Source organism: Staurois parvus, unplaced genomic scaffold (assembly GCF_062004578.1).
Source record: "Staurois parvus isolate SC_StPar_1 unplaced genomic scaffold, SC_StPar_1.0 ptg000015l, whole genome shotgun sequence".
Classification (NCBI taxonomy): Eukaryota; Metazoa; Chordata; class Amphibia; order Anura; family Ranidae; genus Staurois; species Staurois parvus.
The window spans coordinates 6,796,046-6,816,109 of NW_028317811.1; the positions used below are offsets into that span (position 1 = coordinate 6,796,046).

Genomic DNA, 20,064 nt, shown 5'->3' on the forward strand with positions numbered 1-20,064 from the left:
AGAAATTTGATTTTTTTAATTTTTTTACTGGATATGTTTAATAGCAAAAAAATAAAAAATATAGTTTTTTTGCCTAAAATTGTTGGTCTTTTTTTTTACAGCGCAAAAAATAAAAACTGCACAGGAGATCAAATACCACAGAAAGAAAGCTCAACTCATGGGAAAAAAGGATGTAAATTTAATTTGGGTGCAATTCTTTTCTATACCCACTGGGGTTTATTTACTAAAGCTGGTTTACTCAGAATTTTGTGCACTTCTGCATGGAAACCAATCAGCTTCCAGGTTTTATTGCTAAAGCTTATTTGAACAAGCTGAGGTTTGAAGCTGATTGGCTACCATGCACAGGTGTACGAGATTCTGAGTTAACCAGCTTTAGTAAATAAACCTCACTGTATGTAGCGCACTTAAAGTCTGTGGCTAGTTAAAATCTTATGGCTGTAGTTGCTAAAAAAATAATCATCACTACAACAAATGCTGAAATGTATAAATGTTCCTTGGAATAGACTAACGTAATGCATTTGAGGCAGTGAAGTATTTTGTTCCATTTTCTCATGAGAGCATATTGGAAGTTTACCTATTTAAGAGTTGACTTTTCCGTTGTCTGTCATTCAGTGGTGGGTGGATATAGGATGGGGTGTATATTGTTGGATTCATTCATGTTCTAGATTGGTAAAATAATAGACACTTGGGCAGGGGAGGACTGACAACTCATGGGGCCCCCTGGCAATAGGGGATCATGGGGCCCTGTGTCCTTGCCCAAACTCAAAAAAGCCTATGAAAAAGGTACCAGGGGCATCTCATGGGGCCCCCTACTGACCCCGGGCCCTCAGGCAGTGCCCAAGTTTCCAAATGGTCAGTCCGCCCCTGCACTTGGGTATATTTAATAGGGCAGAGTGTTAGATGTAGTATCCCACAGCAGCTAGCCTTAGCACTCATCAATGCTCTGATTGCTCTTAGCTGGTGAAAGATGAATGGATGATGTTGGCTGTAATGAATTTGAAGGATCTGTATGTTGCACATTGTTTCTCTTTTTGATGACTTTCTACACAAAGTGAGGAAAGGCGATTGTCAGACTTTCTTATCTTTCTATTTGATTGAAAAGCTCTTTTTTATTGCAAGCAGTCGTAATCATTTTGAACTCATTTTGCATTTTTATTATATTTAATTAGTTTCTTTACATTCATTCAACTTTCTAAATACATAGTTAGAAAAACATGTTATGGTATCTATGGTAATGTTACAGACAGATATTACCACCAATAAATGCAGTAATGTGTTCCTGAGTATTCTGAATATTTTGGTATCAGCTTTGTGTAATCTCCTACACAGGAGCACTAAGACTGGGTGAGAGAGAAGCACCATTGCCATGCACACCCATCAGGTATGGGACATGTACATGTGTACCTTGTCTGTCTATGGCTACTCCTTTACTGTCCAATCACAGACAGGGGGCAGTCAGGTGACTGGGCTGTATTGCTTAGCTGCAGTAGAGAAAAGTTAGGTCACTATCATGGTCCTGCTTCCTGGCAGGACAAAATTTGACTGGAAAAATACACAGACCCTTTGGCAGATAAGACAGCTCCCCTATATATAATTTAACTCCGATCAGCTTTGTTGTTTCTTTGTCTCAATTATTTAGTTACAAATGAGTCTTTTGACATTTCATTAAAATGTAAGTTCACATTTTCAGAAAAAAATGAAAAAGTGAACTAACACCATACAGTACATCCTGAGTCTGTTCCGGAAGCCATTACTACTAACCCATGCGCTCTGTGTTAAAGCAGAACAACACTGCATCTGAGCATCACAAACCAGAAGTGCTATTTAATTCATTTCTAATATTTAAATCAAACTCCTCCATCCATCTATGTCTCCATGTTTTATTTTGCTGAGAAATCACTTTGAAAAACACCCCCTAGCATTTCTGGTCGCAGTCAACTTGAGTAGTTTTTATTTTTTAGCAAAGACATATAGCAGAATACATTTTGGTATAAATTTATGATGAAATTTGTTTTTTTATATTTTTTTACTTCCATGTTTAATAGCAAAAAGTAAAAATATTGTTTTTTTAGCAAAAATTTTCTGTCCTTTTTTATAGCGCAAAAAACAAACACTGCACAGGCGATCAAATAATGTACATATGGTGCAGCGCTAAAATTAAATACACAGGGAAGTAAAAATAAACTAAAATAATATGGTTGCATAAGTGTGCACACCCTTAAACTAATACTTTGTTGAAACCTTTTGACTTGATTACAGCACTCAGTCTTTTTGGGTATGAGTCTATCAGCATGGTACATCTAGACTTGGCAATATTTGCCCACTCTTCCTTGCAAAAACACTCCAAATCTGTCAGATTACAAGGTCATCTCCTGTGCACAGCCCTCTTCAGATCACCCCACATATTTTCAATTGGATTCAGGTCTGGACTCTGGCTGGGCCATTCCAAAACTTTAATCTTCTTCTGGTGAAGCCATTCCTTTGTTGATTTGGATGTATGCTTTGGGTCGTTGTCATGCTGAAAGATGAAGTTCCTCTTTAATGTTCAGCTTTCTAGCAGAAGCCTGGAGGTTTTCTGCCAATATTGACTGGTATTTGGAACTGTACATAATTCCATCTACCTTGACTAAGGACCAAGTTCCAGCTGAAGAAAAAAAGCCCCAAAGCATGATGCTGCCACCACCATGCTTCACTGTGGGTATGATGTTCTTTTGGTGATGTGCAGTGTTGTTTATGCACCAAACATATCTTTTGGAATTATGGCCAAAAAGTTCAACCTTGGTTTCATCAGACCATAACACATTTTTCCACATGCTTTTGGGAGACTTCAGATGTGTTTTTGCAAAATTTAGCCGGGCTTAGATGTTTTTTTAAGAAAAGTCACTCTACCCCATAGCCCAGACATGAGAAGAATACGGGAGACTGTTGTCACATATACCACACAGCCAGTACTTGCCAGATATTCCTGCAGCTCCTTTAATGTTGCTGTAGGCGTCTTGGAAGCCTCCCAGACCAGTTTTCTTCTCGTCATTTCATCAATTTTGGAGGGACGACCAGTTCTTCGTAATGTCACTGTTGCACCATATTTTCTCCACTTGGTGACTGTCTTCACTGTATTCCATGGTATATCTAAAGCCTTGGAAAATCTTTTGTTCCCGTATCCTGACTGATATCTTTTAACAATGAGATCCCGCTGATGCTTTGGAAGCTCTCTGCGGACCATGGCTTTTGCTGTAGGATGCGACTAGGAAAATGTCAGGAAAGACCTACCAGAACAGCTGATCTTGATGTGGGGTTTATCAGAGGCACATTAAATGATGGCAGGTGTGTACTGACTCCTATTTAACATGATTTTGAATGTGATTTCTTAATTTTGAACACATCTACATCCCCAGATATAAGAGAGTGTGCACACCTATGCAACCACATTATGTTAGTTTTTTAAGTTTACTTCCCCCCCTAAAAGATTTCAGTTTGTTTTTCAATTGAGTTGTACAGTTTATAGGTCACATTAAAGGTGGAAAAAGTTCTGAAATGCTTAATCTTAGTCTCATTTTTTTACATCACAGAAACCTGACATTTTAACAGGGGTGTGTAGACTTTTTATATCCACTGTAGGTTGATTCATTTTAAGTAGCACCCCAAGAAACTAAAGCAATGCACCTGCGGTTCAGTGTGCCAAAACACATGGCAATGCACAGCAGTGTGTTGTGGAGTGTGGCATTGCCAAAAATGGTACATGTCCAATTTATGCCACACAATGCATGTCTACACACAACATATTGCGCGTTAATGCACTAGCGTTCACACACAACGCAAAAATTTACGTTTGCCATTAAAATGCACATATTTATATATGGTTGGTGTCAAGGGCCTATGTTGCCCTTAGCTTATACAGACCTTTTATTCTACAATCAGGCTGTTAGTGTGTGATGTAGATCGTTTTTTTTCCAACAGAGCATTCAAAAAAGAAAATGAAATACAGATAAGCAGTGATTCTTTCTTATTTTTATTGAATGTTGTGTATTGTGGTAACCAATAAATTATAGGGTGAGTTTTAAAACATACAGACCATAATACTGAGAAAGTAGAAAAGATGAACTTCCCATATTATAAAAATACTTTGTATGCGAGAAGCATGGTCTGGAATGCTTGGTTGGTTGTCCTTAATCCAGTTAGCTGCTACAGACAACATATATTTCAGCCAGTAAGCTTGGTTGGGAGAACATAAAGGTCAATTCTGTCCAAGTGAAATACACTGTTTAAAAAAATTAAAGAAACACTTTTTAATCGGAGTATAGCATCAAGTCAATTAAGCTCCTGGAATATTGATCTGGTCAGTTAAGTAGCAGAGGGGGTTGTTAATTAGTTTCAGCTGCTTTGGTGTTAATGAAATTAACAACAGGTGCACTAGATGGGCAACAATGAGACGACCCTCCAAAACAGAAATGGTTTTACAGGTGGAGGCCACTGACATTTTTTTCCCTACTCATCTATCCTGACTGTTTTTCACTAGTTTTGCATTTGGCTAGAGTCATTGTCTCTACTGGTAGCATGAGGCGATACCTTGACTCTATGATGCTGGTAGCCAGTTCAGATTCCAAATGTGATAGTAGAACCAAACCAGTTAGAGTAAAAAAATGTTCATAACAGCAAGGCATCAATATGCAATCCTGAAGAAACCAACAAAATTATGCGCTTACCACAAGGGCATACAAACAAGGCGTTGTATGCATATACTCTGGTGTATCGTCAGTGGGCAGAAGAGCCTGGTTCACATTGCAGACAGCATCCGGTCACTAGGAGGAGATATCAGCACACACTCTGGGATCCCATCCAGCTCATTAGATAGGTCCAACGGCGTCCAGCCTTCCAGTATATACTTCTCCTATGGTGGTCCACCTTTCATGACTCGCAAATAAATGAGTCATAAAGCAAAAACGATATGATGGTGAAGTATGTCTTTATTAGAAATTTCCAAAAAGAAGGTATATAACTCACATGAGCAAATAGCCAGGTCAGGTGTCAACCTCCCTGGTGATCTAGGGCTCCCTGGTGTGTAATGGCGTCAGCTGGGCAAGTCCCCTAACATGTTTCGAGCTGAACACGCTCGTTATCAAAGGGGTGACTCATAACCCGGGACGCCTGCTAAAATAAACGTGATCGCGCATGCGCATTCAGCACCGCACGCCACTACGAGCCAGCGCGCATGCGCCGATGACGTCACCCGCCGACCACGACGGCACCTAATGCGCATGCGCGGGAACGTCAACCGCTGTGTATATAAAGAGAACTAACACAGCTCCATTCACTAGTATAGAGCTGGGAGACAAACAGGAAGTTCATTGGGTACAATACATCATATTAACCCCATACAACCCCAAGAACTTCATTTTGTTGTAGCCCATCTGCTCATTATATATAGGATACCCTGCATTGCTCAACTCAATTAAAAACAAATAAAACAGTATATGTACATGAAATTAGCAATACAGCATAATCAGCTAACAATCACCATGCACAACTCATTACTAGTACAAATGCGGAAAATTCATAGATAGATAAAATATGTACAATAGTTATATGTGCAATAGAATTTATATAGATTCACATGTCCCTTAAGATCACATAAAATATTGCAAAAAATCTAAAAGGACCTAAATCTGTTGAGATAATAAAAATTTAAAATTATTTAAAAACTAAATATAAACCAACCCCTTCTTATTCAAAATCAAAAATATGGCACATAGGAATAGATAAATATTAGTATGTCAATATATCAAAAATATATTTAAAATTATATATAACACACTAAAAGACGGGACTCTATATTTGATAAAAATAATAAAACCCCAATATTTTTTAAAAATATAATGGATAATCAAAAAAGAGTATATACATAGTACAGTTAACTATTGTCAATGAAACAATTAATGTCTAGTTCCACATTGAGGCCCTGGGGTTGCAAAGATCTGAGTTCCACTATCCATTTAGTCTCAAGTTGAGACACCGCTCTCCGCTTATGCCCACCCCTCCAACGTTGCGCAATCCTATCGATTGCAGTGAATCTCAAAGTTGAGGGATCCATAGCGTGATGATCTCTGAAATGCCTAGACAATGAATGGTCTTTGAATCTTTTCTTGATATTGTTATAATGTTCTCTAAGACGATCCCTCAAACGCCTCGTTGTTCTACCTACATATTGGTAATTGCAAGAGCATTGTAGGAGATACACAGTATGTGTTGTATTACATGTAATCATTGGGTTAATTGTATATTTCTTTCCAGTGACACTAGATTCAAAATCTTTCACTCTAGTTTTGTGTATACCATTGAACCTACAAGCAACACACCTATTACAAGGATAGAAACCCTTCAGCCCAAATGCTGAGGACATGCTTGTAGGTGGGTCCACAACGTTAGGGGCTATAGAGAGTCTTAGTGGGGGTGCTTTTCTAAACGTAATTTCAGGCTGCTCAGGAAGAGCTTCCCCCAACACTGGATCACCTTTCAAGATAGGCCAATTTTTTCTAATAATCTTAGAAACCTCCTTGTACTGAATCGAAAAGTTTGTGATAAACGGGCAAAATTTCTCAGGTCTCACCGTTTTTTCCATAGTGAGCAGCCCTGTCCTATCAAGAAGCCCCACTTCCTGAATAATCCGATCCAGATTTTTCGATTCATAACCTTTTTCAATGAATCTGGTTCTAAGCACTCCCACCTGATCGTGATAATCCGATATATTAGTGCAGTTCCTTCTAAGTCTCAGAAACTGGCCCCTTGGAATATTATTCAACCAAGTGGGATGATGGCAACTATCTATAGGAATGTACCCATTCCTGTCTGTACTTTTAAAGTGTGTTTTTGTTACAATGTTTTCTCCATTATTTACCAGGACCAAATCTAAAAAATTAATCTCTTTAAAATCATAATTAAAAGATAATAAAATATTAAGGTCATTATTATTGAGGGTAATAAAAAAATTTTTAAGAGAAAACTCATCACCCTGCCATAGGAGAAACACGTCATCTGTATATCTCCGATAAAACAAGAGGGAGGGCCACTCACGGGAATAAATTACATCCTCCTCCCACCTGGCCATAAACAAGTTGGCCAGGCTGGGGGCAAATTTTGCCCCCATAGCAACACCAGTGACCTGCAGATAATATGCATTGCTGAACCAAAAATAGTTTCTACGCATGGCAAAATCCAGCAGATGAAGAATGAATTCCTGTTGTAAACTAGGAACATCAGATGCTGTATTTAAATAAAACCGTGCTGCCTCCATTCCATCCCTATGTTTAATACTACTATACAGAGATGAAACATCTGCTGTCACTAGATAGGTTTCCTTATTCACCTTAAATTCTGCCAGATCCATTAACACCTGTTTGGTATCCCGCAAATAAGCTGGCGTCGATTTAGCTAAAGGCTGTAAAAAGAAGTCAACATACTCGCCTATACGGGAATTTAGTGATCCGATGCCACTTATTATTGGCCGACCTGGAGGACACTGGGGATTTTTATGAATTTTTGGGAGGCAATAAAACACTGGAAGACGCGGGGCTGCTGGACATAAATATGATTTTTCTTTTTTATTAATAATGCCTGATTCAAAACCCTTAGTTATAATGTTCTTTAATTCCCTTTTATAGGGAATTAGTGGGTTATTAGGGAGAAGATGATATGTCTCCCTATCATTTAATAGAAGGAAGGCCTGGTTCATATAGTCCCCCTTATCCATAATAACAACCCCTCCTCCCTTGTCAGCTGGCCTAATGACAAGATCTTTATTTGCTAGCAGGGATTTAATCCCGTCATTTATTGAGCGTTGATTACGTAATTTCTTAACTTCCATTTTGTCCAAATCCTTTAATGTTAAATTCTTAAAAGCATTAATATGGGAATGTGCCAAGGGGTTAAAAAGGGATGCGTTTTTTAAATTAGAAGATTTAAAATCACTATTTGTATGGACCTGAATGTCCCTAGTAGGGGGCAAATTCAGGAAATATCTCTTAAGAGATAATCTACGCACAAATTTGTTTATATCCACATACGTGTTAAATTTATCCAGCTTCCTCTTAGGGGCAAACTTCAGTCCCTTGTTCAATAAGTTAAGTTCATTATCGGTCAGCACTGCTTTACTTAAATTAAATATACCCTTAGCTGTTACATCTTTCTTTTTTTGTGGTCTGTTAACTCTCTTTCCTCCTCTCCTTCCTCTGCACGTATACTTCTTTTGCGATTTCGGCCATCCTCTAAAAAATGGTTAGACTGAGGATTACGAGGAGTTGATGCCATATTTGGCCGAGTATTAAAATTGGGAGGCAAGTTGTGTGATGGATTGTAAGCATTATGATTACCATTATTAATCCACCCCTTATTATTTGGAGGAACATTACGATTGTAGGGTACATTGTAATCACCACGTTTAGGTGATTTGCCACGTGAATAATAGGAATTTCTAATACTATAATTCTGATCATGCTGGTTCTTATCCTGTGGGTCCCTCCAAGATACTCTCTGTTGTCTATTATTAGAGACAGGATGATATTGAGGTCTATAGTTAGAGTGGTAATCCAAAGGGTGTGATCTGATATCCCTATTGAACATGTCTTCATTTTCATATTCATAAAGATTATCAAATCTATTATGTATAGGGACATTATATTCTACCCTTGACTGCTCTCGTTTATTCGGTTTTACAGATGGGGCTAGAGGTCTGAAAACCTTAGGATTCATATTATGGGCAGGTGTATGCTTAAAACCAGTGTTCATATTGTTTGCCAAACTATGGCTAGTTGGATTCTCAGTTCCCTCGTTATCAGATTTCTGCCACCTAAAAACAATATTGTCTTTATAGTCGGCCAAATCTCTATTGTATTTCTTCTTTTTCTTACTCCTTTGTTCTTTTTCAGTTTTCTCCAGAAGGTTTTTTAACCTATTAGATTCAAGTGTATATCCCTCACTTTGCATATAAGGTACCAATTTCTCCCGTGTTTTGCTAATCTCATTATCAAGATATGCCAACTTTTTCTTTTTCCGTATCACTAAAAATTTTAATAAATCTAGGCCCATATTATTAAAAAAGGTAAACCATTCTACTTCGCAGTTGATATCTCCATTTTCTGGAGGAATATCCCACCTTAAAGACCTGGGTACCATATTTTCCTTGATATATTTTTCAAGGAAACTGATATCCCAAATGGTTCTAATTTCTGAAGTTACATGATTAGTTAAATGGAGGAAGATCCCATGAAGATCATCCTCAGGTGTATCCTGAATAAAAACGTCATCAATGATAGCTGTTCTTAAAGCTCTTAGCTCAAAAATATCCATGACAAATAAATTGCTGCTCAACTCAAAAAAGAGATGGTAAAACGTACAAATAACAGTGGGGTAAGTGAGCGCAGAAAGTAATGAAAAAGGCACAATGCAGCAGCTGGCATACAAGGTAAATCTCAACACCTTAAAACTCAAAATCACATGCAGACAGGGTATGCAGCGCTAAACAAAAATTAAATGTAGAGAACTAAGTTCCCAGTAGTTCCGTATAAATGAAGTTATGATGCTGGTAGCCAGTTCAGATTCCAAATGTGATAGTAGAACCAAACCAGTTAGAGTAAAAAAATGTTCATAACAGCAAGGCATCAATATGCAATCCTGAAGAAACCAACAAAATTATGCGCTTACCACAAGGGCATACAAACAAGGCGTTGTATGCATATACTCTGGTGTATCGTCAGTGGGCAGAAGAGCCTGGTTCACATTGCAGACAGCATCCGGTCACTAGGAGGAGATATCAGCACACACTCTGGGATCCCATCCAGCTCATTAGATAGGTCCAACGGCGTCCAGCCTCCCAGTATATACTTCTCCTATGGTGGTCCACCTTTCATGACTCGCAAATAAATGAGTCATAAAGCAAAAACGATATGATGGTGAAGTATGTCTTTATTAGAAATCGCATGCGCGATCACGTTTATTTTAGCAGGCGTCCCGGGTTATGAGTCACCCCTTTGATAACGAGCGTGTTCAGCTCGAAACATGTTAGGGGACTCGCCCAGCTGACGCCATTACACACCAGGGAGCCCTAGATCACCAGGGAGGTTGACACCTGACCTGGCTATTTGCTCATGTGAGTTATATACCTTCTTTTTGGAAATTTCTAATAAAGACATACTTCACCATCATATCGTTTTTGCTTTATGACTCATTTATTTGCGAGTCATGAAAGGTGGACCACCATAGGAGAAGTATATACTGGGAGGCTGGACGCCGTTGGACCTATCTAATGAGCTGGATGGGATCCCAGAGTGTGTGCTGATATCTCCTCCTAGTGACCGGATGCTGTCTGCAATGTGAACCAGGCTCTTCTGCCCACTGACGATACACCAGAGTATATGCATACAACGCCTTGTTTGTATGCCCTTGTGGTAAGCGCATAATTTTGTTGGTTTCTTCAGGATTGCATATTGATGCCTTGCTGTTATGAACATTTTTTTACTCTAACTGGTTTGGTTCTACTATCACATTTGGAATCTGAACTGGCTACCAGCATCATAACTTCATTTATACGGAACTACTGGGAACTTAGTTCTCTACATTTAATTTTTGTTTAGCGCTGCATACCCTGTCTGCATGTGATTTTGAGTTTTAAGGTGTTGAGATTTACCTTGTATGCCAGCTGCTGCATTGTGCCTTTTTCATTACTTTCTGCGCTCACTTACCCCACTGTTATTTGTACGTTTTACCATCTCTTTTTTGAGTTGAGCAGCAATTTATTTGTCATGGATATTTTTGAGCTAAGAGCTTTAAGAACAGCTATCACTGATGACGTTTTTATTCAGGATACACCTGAGGATGATCTTCATGGGATCTTCCTCCATTTAACTAATCATGTAACTTCAGAAATTAGAACCATTTGGGATATCAGTTTCCTTGAAAAATATATCAAGGAAAATATGGTACCCAGGTCTTTAAGGTGGGATATTCCTCCAGAAAATGGAGATATCAACTGCGAAGTAGAATGGTTTACCTTTTTTAATAATATGGGCCTAGATTTATTAAAATTTTTAGTGATACGGAAAAAGAAAAAGTTGGCATATCTTGATAATGAGATTAGCAAAACACGGGAGAAATTGGTACCTTATATGCAAAGTGAGGGATATACACTTGAATCTAATAGGTTAAAAAACCTTCTGGAGAAAACTGAAAAAGAACAAAGGAGTAAGAAAAAGAAGAAATACAATAGAGATTTGGCCGACTATAAAGACAATATTGTTTTTAGGTGGCAGAAATCTGATAACGAGGGAACTGAGAATCCAACTAGCCATAGTTTGGCAAACAATATGAACACTGGTTTTAAGCATACACCTGCCCATAATATGAATCCTAAGGTTTTCAGACCTCTAGCCCCATCTGTAAAACCGAATAAACGAGAGCAGTCAAGGGTAGAATATAATGTCCCTATACATAATAGATTTGATAATCTTTATGAATATGAAAATGAAGACATGTTCAATAGGGATATCAGATCACACCCTTTGGATTACCACTCTAACTATAGACCTCAATATCATCCTGTCTCTAATAATAGACAACGGAGAGTATCTTGGAGGGACCCACAGGATAAGTACCAGCATGATCAGAATTATAGTATTAGAAATTCCTATTATTCACGTGGCAAATCACCTAAACGTGGTGATTACAATGTACCCTACAATCGTAATGTTCCTCCAAATAATAAGGGGTGGATTAATAATGGTAATCATAATGCTTACAATCCATCACACAACTTGCCTCCCAATTTTAATACTCGGCCAAATATGGCATCAACTCCTCGTAATCCTCAGTCTAACCATTTTTTAGAGGATGGCCGAAATCGCAAAAGAAGTATACGTGCAGAGGAAGGAGAGGAGGAAAGAGAGTTAACAGACCACAAAAAAAGAAAGATGTAACAGCTAAGGGTATATTTAATTTAAGTAAAGCAGTGCTGACCGATAATGAACTTAACTTATTGAACAAGGGACTGAAGTTTGCCCCTAAGAGGAAGCTGGATAAATTTAACACGTATGTGGATATAAACAAATTTGTGCGTAGATTATCTCTTAAGAGATATTTCCTGAATTTGCCCCCTACTAGGGACATTCAGGTCCATACAAATAGTGATTTTAAATCTTCTAATTTAAAAAACGCATCCCTTTTTAACCCCTTGGCACATTCCCATATTAATGCTTTTAAGAATTTAACATTAAAGGATTTGGACAAAATGGAAGTTAAGAAATTACGTAATCAACGCTCAATAAATGACGGGATTAAATCCCTGCTAGCAAATAAAGATCTTGTCATTAGGCCAGCTGACAAGGGAGGAGGGGTTGTTATTATGGATAAGGGGGACTATATGAACCAGGCCTTCCTTCTATTAAATGATAGGGAGACATATCATCTTCTCCCTAATAACCCACTAATTCCCTATAAAAGGGAATTAAAGAACATTATAACTAAGGGTTTTGAATCAGGCATTATTAATAAAAAAGAAAAATCATATTTATGTCCAGCAGCCCCGCGTCTTCCAGTGTTTTATTGCCTCCCAAAAATTCATAAAAATCCCCAGTGTCCTCCAGGTCGGCCAATAATAAGTGGCATCGGATCACTAAATTCCCGTATAGGCGAGTATGTTGACTTCTTTTTACAGCCTTTAGCTAAATCGACGCCAGCTTATTTGCGGGATACCAAACAGGTGTTAATGGATCTGGCAGAATTTAAGGTGAATAAGGAAACCTATCTAGTGACAGCAGATGTTTCATCTCTGTATAGTAGTATTAAACATAGGGATGGAATGGAGGCAGCACGGTTTTATTTAAATACAGCATCTGATGTTCCTAGTTTACACCAGGAATTCATTCTTCATCTGCTGGATTTTGCCATGCGTAGAAACTATTTTTGGTTCAGCAATGCATATTATCTGCAGGTCACTGGTGTTGCTATGGGGGCAAAATTTGCCCCCAGCCTGGCCAACTTGTTTATGGCCAGGTGGGAGGAGGATGTAATTTATTCCCGTGAGTGGCCCTCCCTCTTGTTTTATCGGAGATATATAGATGACGTGTTTCTCCTATGGCAGGGTGATGAGTTTTCTCTTAAAAAATTTTTTATTACCCTCAATAATAATGACCTTAATATTTTATTATCTTTTAATTATGATTTTAAAGAGATTAATTTTTTAGATTTGGTCCTGGTAAATAATGGAGAAAACATTGTAACAAAAACACACTTTAAAAGTACAGACAGGAATGGGTACATTCCTATAGATAGTTGCCATCATCCCACTTGGTTGAATAATATTCCAAGGGGCCAGTTTCTGAGACTTAGAAGGAACTGCACTAATATATCGGATTATCACGATCAGGTGGGAGTGCTTAGAACCAGATTCATTGAAAAAGGTTATGAATCGAAAAATCTGGATCGGATTATTCAGGAAGTGGGGCTTCTTGATAGGACAGGGCTGCTCACTATGGAAAAAACGGTGAGACCTGAGAAATTTTGCCCGTTTATCACAAACTTTTCGATTCAGTACAAGGAGGTTTCTAAGATTATTAGAAAAAATTGGCCTATCTTGAAAGGTGATCCAGTGTTGGGGGAAGCTCTTCCTGAGCAGCCTGAAATTACGTTTAGAAAAGCACCCCCACTAAGACTCTCTATAGCCCCTAACGTTGTGGACCCACCTACAAGCATGTCCTCAGCATTTGGGCTGAAGGGTTTCTATCCTTGTAATAGGTGTGTTGCTTGTAGGTTCAATGGTATACACAAAACTAGAGTGAAAGATTTTGAATCTAGTGTCACTGGAAAGAAATATACAATTAACCCAATGATTACATGTAATACAACACATACTGTGTATCTCCTACAATGCTCTTGCAATTACCAATATGTAGGTAGAACAACGAGGCGTTTGAGGGATCATCTTAGAGAACATTATAACAATATCAAGAAAGGATTCAAAGACCATTCATTGTCTAGGCATTTCAGAGATCATCACGCTATGGATCCCTCAACTTTGAGATTCACTGCAATCGATAGGATTGCGCAACGTTGGAGGGGTGGGCATAAGCGGAGAGCGGTGTCTCAACTTGAGACTAAATGGATAGTGGAACTCAGATCTTTGCAACCCCAGGGCCTCAATGTGGAACTAGACATTAATTGTTTCATTGACAATAGTTAACTGTACTATGTATATACTCTTTTTTGATTATCCATTATATTTTTAAAAAATATTGGGGTTTTATTATTTTTATCAAATATAGAGTCCCGTCTTTTAGTGTGTTATATATAATTTTAAATATATTTTTGATATATTGACATACTAATATTTATCTATTCCTATGTGCCATATTTTTGATTTTGAATAAGAAGGGGTTGGTTTATATTTAGTTTTTAAATAATTTAAAATTTTTATTATCTCAACAGATTTAGGTCCTTTTAGATTTTTTGCAATATTTTATGTGATCTTAAGGGACATGTGAATCTATATAAATTCTATTGCACATATAACTATTGTACATATTTTATCTATCTATGAATTTTCCGCATTTGTACTAGTAATGAGTTGTGCATGGTGATTGTTAGCTGATTATGCTGTATTGCTAATTTCATGTACATATACTGTTTTATTTGTTTTTAATTGAGTTGAGCAATGCAGGGTATCCTATATATAATGAGCAGATGGGCTACAACAAAATGAAGTTCTTGGGGTTGTATGGGGTTAATATGATGTATTGTACCCAATGAACTTCCTGTTTGTCTCCCAGCTCTATACTAGTGAATGGAGCTGTGTTAGTTCTCTTTATATACACAGCGGTTGACGTTCCCGCGCATGCGCATTAGGTGCCGTCGTGGTCGGCGGGTGACGTCATCGGCGCATGCGCGCTGGCTCGTAGTGGCGTGCGGTGCTGAATGCGCATGCGCGATCACGTTTATTTTAGCAGGCGTCCCGGGTTATGAGTCACCCCTTTGATAACGAGCGTGTTCAGCTCGAAACATGTTAGGGGACTCGCCCAGCTGACGCCATTACACACCAGGGAGCCCTAGATCACCAGGGAGGTTGACACCTGACCTGGCTATTTGCTCATGTGAGTTATATACCTTCTTTTTGGAAATTTCTAATAAAGACATACTTCACCATCATATCGTTTTTGCTTTATGACTCATTTATTTGCGAGTCATGAAAGGTGGACCACCATAGGAGAAGTATATACTGGGAGGCTGGACGCCGTTGGACCTATCTAATGAGCTGGATGGGATCCCAGAGTGTGTGCTGATATCTCCTCCTAGTGACCGGATGCTGTCTGCAATGTGAACCAGGCTCTTCTGCCCACTGACGATACACCAGAGTATATGCATACAACGCCTTGTTTGTATGCCCTTGTGGTAAGCGCATAATTTTGTTGGTTTCTTCAGGATTGCATATTGATGCCTTGCTGTTATGAACATTTTTTTACTCTAACTGGTTTGGTTCTACTATCACATTTGGAATCTGAACTGGCTACCAGCATCATAACTTCATTTATACGGAACTACTGGGAACTTAGTTCTCTACATTTAATTTTTGTTTAGCGCTGCATACCCTGTCTGCATGTGATTTTGAGTTTTAAGGTGTTGAGATTTACCTTGTATGCCAGCTGCTGCATTGTGCCTTTTTCATTACTTTCTGCGCTCACTTACCCCACTGTTATTTGATACCTTGACTCTACAGAGGTTGCACAGGCAGTCCAACTCCTCTAGGATGGCACATACATCAATACGTGCCATTGCCAAAAGGTTTGCTGTGTCTCCCAGCACAGTCTCAAGAGCATGGAGGAGATTCCAGGAGACAGGCAGTTACTCTAGGAGAGCTGGACAAGGCCATGAAAGGTCCTTAACCCATCAGCAGGACTGGTATCTGCTCCTTTGTGCAAGTAGAAACAGGATGAGCACTGCCAGAGCCCTACAAAATGATCTCCAGCAGGCCACTGGTGTGAATGTCTCTGACCAAACAATCAAAAACAGACTTTATGAGGGTGGCCTGAGGGCCTGACATTCTCAGGTGGGCCCTGTGTTCACTGCCTGGCACAATAGAGCTCAATTGGTCTTTGCCATTGAAAGCGAGATTTGGCAGGTCCGCCACTGGTGCCCTGTGCTTTTCACAGATGAGAGAAGGTTCACCCTGAGCACATGTGACAGACGTGAAAGGGTCTGGAGAAGCCTTGGAGAACGTTATGTAACATCGTTCAGCATGACCGTTTTGGTGGTGGGCAGTGATGGTCTGGGGAGGCATATCCATGGAGGGACACACAGACCTCTACAGGCTAGACAATGGCACCCTGACGGCCATTAGGTATCGGATGAGATCCTTGGACCCATTGTCAGACCCTACACTGGTGCAGTGGGTCCTGGGTTTCTCCTGGTGCATGACAATGTCTGGCCTCATGTGGCGAGAGTATGCAGGCAATTCCTGGAGGATGAAGGAATTGATACCATTGAATGGCCCCCACGCTTTCCTGGCCTAAATCCAATAGAACACCTCTGGGATATCATGTTTCAGACCATCCGACGCCGCCAGGTTGCACCTCAGACTGTCCAGGAGCTCAGTGATGCCCTGGTCCAGATCTGGGAGGAAATACCACAGGACACCATCTGTTGTCTGATTAGGAGCATGCCCCGACATTGTCAGGTATGCATACAAACATATACTGGCCATACAAACTACTGCGTACCATTTTGAGTTGCTGCAATTAAATTTCAGCAAAATGGACTGGCCTGCTACATCATTTTTTCACTTTGCTTTTTGGGGTGTCTTTGAATTTGATAATTTTCATTTCTATCAAACAATGGGGCATCCTTACGTTCCTAACACATTACCCAGTCCATATCAGTATAGATATCCAGCATGATAGTTTTCCCCATTGAGATCTGATGTGTTTTCAAAGTGTTCCTTTAATTATTTTGAGCAGTGTATTTAACGTGACACTAAACTCTGATTTAATTTAAACAAATTTTATTCAAGTACGTATTCTTAACTAAAAAAAGTACCTTCTATTGCTCACAGCTTCCTCCAAATTCCTTTCTTTTGCTGCTATGATATGACTTTCTGTAAGAGGGTGGCAACGTTCATTCTCTATAGTCCCACTGTATTAGGAACATAGCCATCCTCTCTTGCTTGCTCCCAGGATGGAAGAATGGCTATGGACTAAGGCTTGGCTCACACTGCTGCAATTTGAAAGTCGTGCGAATTTGACAGACGACTTCCTAGAGATTTGCTGGCGACTTGAGTATGACTTTGATGTGACTTGATGCGTGACTTTCATGCCCTGTGACTTGCCTGGGTAATCTCTCTGTAATGTCAGATCCATATCACATCAATATAGATGAGGATCCGACTTGGAGGTGACTTCCATCAAAATCTATGAGCACAAGTCAGATAGAAGTCACCTTGAAGTAGTACAGGAACCTTTTCTAAAGTCAGAGCAACTTCAATAGTGATAATTAAGACAGCTCTCATTGACTAACATGGGATTTCACATGTCATGCGACTTGGGGTCTCACAAGTTGGATCCCAAGTAGCGTCGGTGTGAACAGAGCCTAACAGATTTATAGTGTGCACAGAGCAATCAACATGATCGCAACTAACATACACTGCTTGTTCCAAACAAACAGAAAAGGAGACGTTTGGGAACTCACATGGTGACCTTACAAGAACATTATGGAGTAAAATCAGGCTCCGTTCTGGAGAGAAACAAATCCGCTTCTAATCTCAGCTAGTTCAATTAAGCTTTGCAGAAGTGAGACAGATTTTTTCACTTTCCAGCTTTAGTAAATAAACCCCTATTACTCCAACCTCTATAAATCCCCCTGTTAATAACCGCTTCACCCAATGACCTCCCTAACATAAAGCCTTACGCAGACCATACATGGGTCAAACTCTGAATCAATTTTCTTTAGAAAATCAGAAATTTCGTGGATTTTGTAATCCGATGGTGCCACTATTGCTTTCGAAATTCGACCAACCAAGCCTTCAATTTCACTTCCTGTTGCTACAAAAAAAAATTCTCTTGACTGGGAGTCTTCTTTTCTATCCAGGTCACAGCTCATGTTCATTTCTTTTTTTATTAGATTTTTTGCACAATTCCACCATCATTGATTAGAAAATCATTTGTTTTTCAAAAATATTCCATCATTCCTGATCACTCAAATTTGATGGCCACACAAAAATCGTCCAATGCTGCGACCCACAAATGAAATTCGAAAGAAAATTTGGTCGGAATTCATCCCATGTATGGCCTGCATGCATCTAACTCTACCCCACAGCTTTTATAACCCCCACAGAATGTCCCCTCTCCTCCAGGAGGAAAAATGTGGCTGTTCCCTTGCTCAGGGTGATGGCAATGATGAGGACACTGTGGTTTTGTAGGAACTGTGTTCCCCGTTTCTTTACTGTTGTTCAATATTGATATGATGTAACTACAAGCAGAGAAAGGCAAACCTGAGGGGTAGGTGGCTCAGGAGGCTGCACTGATAACTGTATACGGCTAGTGAAAGATCTTGACTGCTATGAGCGATAGGTCGATTTTATTCTTTGTTCTAGTTTTTGTTTTTATTGCCCTACAGCAGGGATAGACAAACTTTGGTCAGCCAGCTGAACTACAAGTCCCATCACATCTCTGTACCTGGGAGTTATGCAGGGAGTGACTGTCAGAGGTCTTGCAATGCCTCCCGGGACATGTAGTTCTGCAACAACTGGATGGCTGAAGTTTGCCTGCCTCTGTCCTACAGTATTTGTTCCTGACTGCTCACAGCTCTATTCTACCAAGGAACCAAACTGTATTTAACAGAATCTTTTGTTAAAAAAGTAGACAGATAAGAATGAGTAGTGGGGCAGCACACTTCCACCTGGCAGTACTAGGGTTATTGGTCTGAATCCCAGCCACAGCACCACCTGCCTGGAGTTTGCATGTTCTCCCTGTGCCTGAATAGATTTCCTCCAGGTACTCTGGTTTCCTTCCACACTTCAAAGACATGCTGGTAGGTTGTCTCCTGTCTAAATTGGCCCTAGTATGTGTATGTATAAATGTGAGTTAGGGACGGGGCAGACTGACAACTCATGGGGCCCCTGGGCAATAGGGGATCATAGAGCCCCTGTGTCCTTGCCCAAACTCAAAAAAGCTTATGAAAAAGGTACCAGGGGCATCTCATGGGGCCCCCTACTGACCCCGGGCCCTTGGGTAGTGCCCGGGTTTCCAAATGGTCAGTCCGCCCCTGGTTAGGGACATTAGATTGTACACCCCTTGAGGGTCAGGGACTGATGTGAATGTATAATATATGTATGTAAAGCGCTGTGTAAATTGATGGCGCTATATAAGTACCTGTAATGACAAAAAAATAGAGAAAAACAACAATTGGATAAATGCACATTATTAAACCTGTAGTAAAGTTTCAAAAAAAGGAAAGAAAAACATTTCCCTTGCAAGCTAATGTCATAATGTGCTAGTATGCATTGCATTATGAAGAACTTACCTTGAAACAAAGCTCTTCAGCAGCGTGCAGCCACTGCTGCTGAGGCTTCCATCTTCACCCAGTTTGCGGGGTCTGACCATTTTAATGATGGAGCTGCGATGACGTCACTCCCATGCATGCACACAGCTGCGTCGCAGTGCTCCGAAAGGGATGGCATGCCGTTCCTTCAGAGTGCAGTGTAACGTCACCAGCTGCAGAGTTAGGGAATATCTCCTAAACGGTGCATGTTTAGGACATACTGTATTCCTTGTACCTACAGGTAAGCTTTATTAGAAGGTTACCCGTGGGTACAAGTGTGCAAGCAGTGTTTATTACCACTTTAAAATCTATCTATCTATCTGTCTATCTATCTATCTATATCTTTTTTTCATTCTAGTTTTTCTATGTTTCCAGCACTGTTCCAGTACAATGCTGACACCTGCTGTTTATTTTTATGCATGCTTTTTTCCACAGAAATAAAAAAAACTTCTACATATTAATCATCATCTGTATGTTGTCACTTGAAGCATGACTGTT

The 20,064-nt window shown here is 39.6% G+C and overlaps 1 long non-coding RNA gene across 1 annotated transcript in view; it reads right to left on the reverse strand.

Annotated features, from left to right (window-relative positions):
* Window positions 1–19,862, reverse strand: part of LOC149473448 (uncharacterized) — a 74,538-nt gene extending 54,676 nt beyond the window's left edge. Inside the window, exon 1 of the long non-coding RNA XR_016312854.1 lies at window positions 19,549–19,862. This is a non-coding gene — a long non-coding RNA (uncharacterized LOC149473448). The remainder of the gene's footprint in view (window positions 1–19,548) is intronic.
* Between the last annotated feature and the right edge of the window lie 202 nt (window positions 19,863–20,064).